The sequence below is a fragment of the Erpetoichthys calabaricus genome, chromosome 12 (genome assembly GCF_900747795.2).
Source record: "Erpetoichthys calabaricus chromosome 12, fErpCal1.3, whole genome shotgun sequence".
Lineage (NCBI taxonomy): Eukaryota > Metazoa > Chordata > Cladistia > Polypteriformes > Polypteridae > Erpetoichthys > Erpetoichthys calabaricus.
This window is the reverse complement of record NC_041405.2, coordinates 49,438,049-49,444,916: the sequence shown is the minus strand read 5'-3', so window position 1 is coordinate 49,444,916 and position 6,868 is coordinate 49,438,049.

Below are 6,868 nucleotides of genomic sequence, written 5' to 3'. Positions count from 1 at the left end.
GAAGGTGAACCTTAGACCTGCATGCATGAAAATATATGCTGTATATTAATTTATACAGCATTGATTTTGTCAACTGTTTTGAGCTGACATGAGAATAAGAACTTCATTGCACTATGTTCTATGTACACATGATGATAAATTTCACTTGACTTGTAGAAATTGGCTCACATTTGAGCTTTATATAAGCAATACCTTGGACACTGCTCTCTTTGGAAAGGGGCTATAAAAAATGAACTGCAAAAATCTCTTTAGGCTCATAAAAGTTTTGTGTGCAATATATTGCTACATTTTCTAACACCAAAATTAGCTTTCCTATCTCAGTCTCGCTAACTGGCTCTGGGTAGTATTTGAGTCCCTGTCACTCTGTGTGTAGTTCACATATTCTTCTTGTATCTGCATGGAGTTTCCCCTCGGTGTCCGTAATTACTTCTACATCTCAGAGATCCATGTGTTAGCTTAACTGATGATTTTAATGCAAACCTGATCTGAGTTTGAACCAGGAAGGAGGATTATGCAGTCCAGGGTTTATTTCCATTTTGTACTCAGGACTGCCAGGATGGTTTACAGTGTCAGCATTCCTTAGGTTTAACTAACTGGGCTTAGTTAGTTAACCCATGTGGCTGGGTACCCCCCCCCCCCCCCCCAAAAAAAAAAAACACACACACCCTTTATGATCTGTGCTATATGGAAATGTCTAATTCGCCTTATAGGTGGTACTGGCCCTGGTGGTGGCATGTACAGTGTCCATATACTGTCTGCATTCAGGCAGTTCAAAGAAACATTCAAGAAAGCTAATAGGATGTTAGGTTATATATCATGATGTTCTCTCTAAGGGGTGTTATACTCAAGTTACAATGTAAAGCACACTAGTACAACCTCACCTGGAGATCTGTGCACAGTTTTGGCCTTCACATTACTAAAATGCAAGAGAAAGTCCAGGGGAGACTGAATAGGCTGATTCCAGGACTGAGAGGTATGAGCTCTGAGGAGAGATTGATAGAGTTGAACCTTTTCAGTTCAAGAAAACAGAGGATAAGAATGAACTGAAAATAATTAGGAAAGGAATAAAAATAGCGAATCCTAGTTGTTATTTTAAACTGAATTCTGAAACAAGAATATGGGACCTTGCTGAAAACTTGTTAAGGGCAGATTTCACAAAATGTTAAAAAAAAAATTTCTTTATGGAAGAAAAACATACACACATGGAACAAATTATTAAATTGTGTGATAGAGAATAGGACTTTAGGGGCCTTCAAATCTTAGCTTGATTTTATATTGGACAACCCAGGTGGATAGGATGGACAGGCTTTTGGGGCTGAATGGCCTGCTGTTCTAATGTGCAGTTCAGTAAATATGCCTTCTAAAAGTGTTTGTATAGAATATAAAGGAAGTACATGAACATATGTGGTATACACACAGTACACATGCATGGAATGATAGGAGCTCCGAGGTATATTGGGTCAGCTGTGCTTACAAGATGTAAGAGAAATAAATCATAGTCTTGGTCTGTGTTCTAACAGACAGCACACCGCCAGCCAGAAGAGTTCAAGAAGATGTTTGAAATCGGAGGCAGTGATCCGCTTACCCGTCAGAACTTTTGTATTTTTGACATCTCAGCAGGGACAGGAGGAGAGCCCAGTGTTCTCAAACAAAATGCAACTGGTTGCTCATAGCCTGTCGAGGAAGTCAAGTTGCTCCCAGGGGTGTCGAATGGTGGCTCATTGTTCTGAAACATGGCTGACTAACCAGTACAGTAACATATTAAATGTTAATTCTCCAATTGTAACAACAAAAACAGCCTAGCCAACTTGCTAGTGTTAAATTTACACTTAAAATGTATATATATGGAAAGTCTATTTCCTTACAGTATGTAGATTTTAAAGATGTGCTGTACTCTATCCATTGTCCAACCCGTTGAATCCGAACACAGGGTCACGGGGGTCTGCTGGAGCCAATCCCAGGGCACAAGGCAGGGAACCAATCCTGGGCAGGGTGCCAACCCACCACAGGACACACACAAACACACCCACACATCAAGCACACACTAGGGCCAATTTAGAATCACCAATCCACCTAACCTGCATGTCTTTGGACTGTGGGAGGAAACCCACGCAGACACGGGGAGAACATGCAAACTCCACGCAGGGAGGTCCCGGGAAGCGAACCCGGGTCTCCTAACTGCGAGGCAGCAGCGCTACCACTGCGCCACCCTGTGCTATACTCTACAGAATTAATTTAAGAAAGGCGATTCTACTGTGAAAAAGTCGCCTTTTCTCAACAGCTGGAATATGGAATACATCGCAGCACAGACAATACTTCCATGCTCTTCCCATCTTTGGTCCATCACACTCAATCCGGAAATTTCTTATGAGGTTCGCTTTATACTTAATCGACTATTTCAATAAAAATGTGTACCTGTATTAATTAACAAATTCCACAAAGGGTAACACCACAGAGGTACAAAATATTATACAATATATAACCAAAGGACCGTTACAACGCAGATTATTTTATGTTTTTATGGAAATAAGTGTAATATGCGGAGTCATTTTCAGAAGGATTTCCCCGAATTGCTGCCTTACCGCACTTGAATCTTGTTTCTATTCCTGCAGACGTTTAGTGTTCTCCACATGCTCTTTGGACTTCGTTTATAGACTTCTTGTACAGTTTATCGCCTGTAAACCTCTGCCCACACAGATATTAAAAATAAAGGTGCCAGAGTGGTTCTTCACAGCAATGCTATACGGGAACCATTTTTGGTTCCCAAAAGGACCCATCTAAGGGTCCAGAAGAAACCATTTATTTATTTAGATCCGTAACTGACTACATACAGGAATTAGCCAGCAACAGATGGTAACAGATTTGTGAAATACCAGTCCTGATGTCAAAAGAAGTCTTGCTGCATACAATAACACAGGCTAGGTTCGGGATTTCTTAATGTGTAAGTGGCCTATCATATCATTGAAGATTTTTTTCTACATATTAGGACTTTTTCAAAGCACAAAGAACCAACTTCATACGCAAAGAACCTTTTCAAGAATGAAATTGTGCTTTGTCAAGCAATAGAGCTATGAGGAACTCAGTAAAGAACCATAAAGTGCCACCAAAGAACCATATTTGTAAGAATGTAGAGTGGATCTGCGATCTTCTGCAGCAAGTGACAAGCGCAAATGACAAATTGAGATATCGTATGACGGGTTTCCTCGTGCTTGATTTACTGATTGGACCGCGGGTTAGCACGCCCCAATCAGATAACCCCTTCAGCAATTTATTGAAAAGTGGGAGTGTCTTTTGGGTCTTGTCTGATCGATCGTCCGTTTCCTCTAATTTTGTAAGCTTTGTTGCTGGAATCGGCACTAACTTTCCAACCATAATTAAAAAAAAAACTGAACCACGATTCTAAACCATTGTGGATAAACATCGATCTTAACAGCCTTCCGCGAGAAACTCATTTTGCCCTGCGCGGCGAAGCCCTTCCTCGAACTGATCAAGTCCGATCTTTCATGACACTCGCAAAGTAAAGAAGTCCAAACTTCTATAGACTGCAGTCATAAGAAAATAAAGAGCGCTAAATACGCACTTTCCCCTCAATAAATCAAACATTAGTGTCCGTTTTATTTCAAACTGGGGTATAAAAAAGTTAATTTGGGAGATTAACCAGCTCGGTGTCCTCTTGATATGCCGATAAGGGCATCTTTTTTTTTTAATAAATAAAGAAGAGGCGCAAGTTAAAATGCAGCGTGAAAACTGGAAATATTGCACAACAAATCAGAGCGCTACTCAAGGCCAGTAAATGTCACATTCCCCATTTCATGGCTCTGTCATTAGAGCATTTTGAGACGACACAAATCTTGCGGCCGCTGCAGTCCTGCTCCCGTTGACTGCCTGCTGCTTAGTATTCCAGCCTTTTTCACAGGTAATCAAAGCGAATTGAAATGGAAACCTTAAGTAATGAAGCATTTCCATCTACCTTATTTCTGATTATTTTTAACTCTCATATAACGGAACGCACTAGCTACCCTTTAACTTCGTTACTTTCATTAATGCTGAACCTCTGCCTCCTACAAATAAAAAGCGCATTTCCTTATCAGCTCTTTTAAGCGCTCCGGCACTGATCTAATTCTAGGAGAAGGCTGACTGGATGCCGAATATCGTCGGCAATAAAGACAAAAAAAGAAGAAGAAAAAATGAAAAGAAACAAAAAGACCCATGGCAAACTCTGGACCGGAAAGTCAGAAACCGTTAGCTACAAATAATTCACGCTCTATCCAAAAATTAACAGTATTTAAGGTGCTCGCCATTTGGCCCTACTCCCGGTATACTGTAGGTCTCGGACCACACACAGCATAGAACAGAATAACCGAGACAAAACCGCAACCCCCCCACCCACCACCACCGATCAATACAACCAGGTGTATTATCTCCACTTTCTTCATGGGCAGCAAAAATCAAGACCAGCCTGTGGGATATTTTGGCAGCCTCGTTAGCTAGGAAAAGCTGTCCCTAATCGAAGTTTTAGCTTAATGATCTGGAAAAAATGTGGAGGTGATCCTAATGAGGTATCTCGTTCAGCAGCACCGAGTTCCGAGGTTGGCGGTGCGCTCTGGTCTGCAGGGTGAATAAAATTCTGAAGTTAAGCTCGGTCTCCGGGCCGCAGGGGGTTGCACCTTCACAGAGTGCCACGCTGGTTTGTGAAGACTACATGACTTCAAGCGGCGGGAAGTTTGAACCTTTCAGTGCCCAAATGCTCACCACCTGTCAGTAAAAAGAGAAAAGAAAAATATATAAATAAAACGGACAAGGTTGGGTGAAAGCAGTGAATCCCACCCAGCACTCAAGACGCATGCACTTCATCTGCGTCTGAGCCCTTTCTTTTATATAGCGTTCTTTGCAATTTTCATGTTATATGTAGCGAAATCAAACCAGATCAAAGTTTATTTGTCCTATACAATTAGACACTGTATAGTATGTATACTCGGTTACTGAACACCAAGATTTTGCTTTAGAAGAATATAATACTTCAGTAAATCAAAAAAAAAAAAAAATATATATATATATATATATATATATATATATATATATATATATATATATATATATATATATATGAGCGGGTTGGAAAATGGATGGATGGATATATATATATATATAAAACATAATGACAACATTATGTTAATATTGCAAAAATATATAATAAATAACGTAAAACAAGCGCCTTCTCAGTCTCTCTTTGGTCTTGGAGCAGCGTCAGCGTTTGGCTGGTTGCAGCACAAGCACAGGAAAGTCTATTGCTGGAATATCTGGCACCTCTGATGATTTTCCTTGCCCTGGTCCTACATCGCTTAATATAGATGTCCTAAAATTTACAGAGTGCACACCCAGCAGTGTGTTTAGCTGACTACACCACCCTCCATAAAGCCTTACCGTTCTGCTGCGTGATGTTCCCAAAGCAGACTGTAACGCTTTCGGTCAGGATACTTGGAATGGAATATTTATAGAAATTCTTTAGTATCTGAGATGGCAGCCTAAAATCCATAAGGCGTTTGAGGTGATCAAGACGTTATCGTGCTTAACTACCAAATAAATATCTGGTGTCAGGTCCTCTGTGATGTGGACAACGAGGTATCTGAAACTGTCCACATTCATGTCATTGCAGTTAATACACATTCTCTTAAAAAGAAAAGTTTTCAAAGTGGTTCTTCAGAGCTAGTCCCACCCGTTTTGGTTCCTAAAAGAACCATCCAAATTCCAGAAAGAACATTTATTTATTCAGGTCCAAACCTAAAAATAGCAACCACGAATAGATGATAACATTTTTGTGAAATACCGATGGGTTCCCGATTTTTAAAATATTGTTTAACACATGCAATGTTCGGGTGTTCTTGAACTGTTAGTATCATATTGGGAAACCTAATATAAATTAAACATTTGTTTTGCGCACATATTCAGAACATTTTACTAAGCCCAAAGAACCATCTCTTTTTGCAGAATGTTAATGATTCTTTGTCATGCAACGAGAAACCACACGACCCAGAAGAGTGCCAGTGCTTCTTCTTTGTTTTTCTCTTTCCAAAGAACACAATCAACTTCTTTGTCAGGGCATAGACTGTTGTCTCATGCGAGTTAATCAGGTTCCGAAGTGGATGGATAAGTATAGACTGAAGAAAGAAAGAAAGAAAGAAAGAAAGAAAGAAAGAAAGAAAGAAAGAAAGAAAGGCGATCCGGGTTCTAAAGTGAACTTAAAGGTATATGGATCAAAGAAAGAAAGAAAGAAAGAAAGAAAGAAAGAAAGAAAGAAAGAAAGAAAGAAAGAAAGAAAGGCGATCCGGCGGTTCTAAAGTGAACTTAAAGGTATATGGATCAAAGAAAGAAAGAAAGAAAGAAAGAAAGAAAGAAAGAAAGAAAGAAAGAAAGAAAGAAAGGCGATCCGGGTTCTAAAGAGAACTTAAAGGTATATGGATCAAAGAAAGAAAGAAAGAAAGAAAGAAAGAAAGAAAGAAAGAAAGAAAGAAAGAAAGAAAAGTGATCCGGGTTCTAACGTGAACTTAAAGGTATATGAAAGAAAGAAAGAAAGAAAGAAAGAAAGAAAGAAAGAAAGAAAGAAAGAAAGAAAAGTGATCCGGGTTCTAACGTGAACTTAAAGGTATATGAAAGAAAGAAAGAAAGAAAGAAAGAAAGAAAGAAAGAAAGAAAAGTGATCCGGGTTCTAACGTGAACTTAAAGGTATATGAAAGAAAGAAAGAAAGAAAGAAAGAAAGAAAGAAAGAAAGAAAGAAAGAAAGAAAGAAAGAAAAAGAAAAAGCACAGGCAAGCTCACAGATACGACTCACAGTAGTAAGGTGAATGCAGTCTTGTGGAGCATATTTTT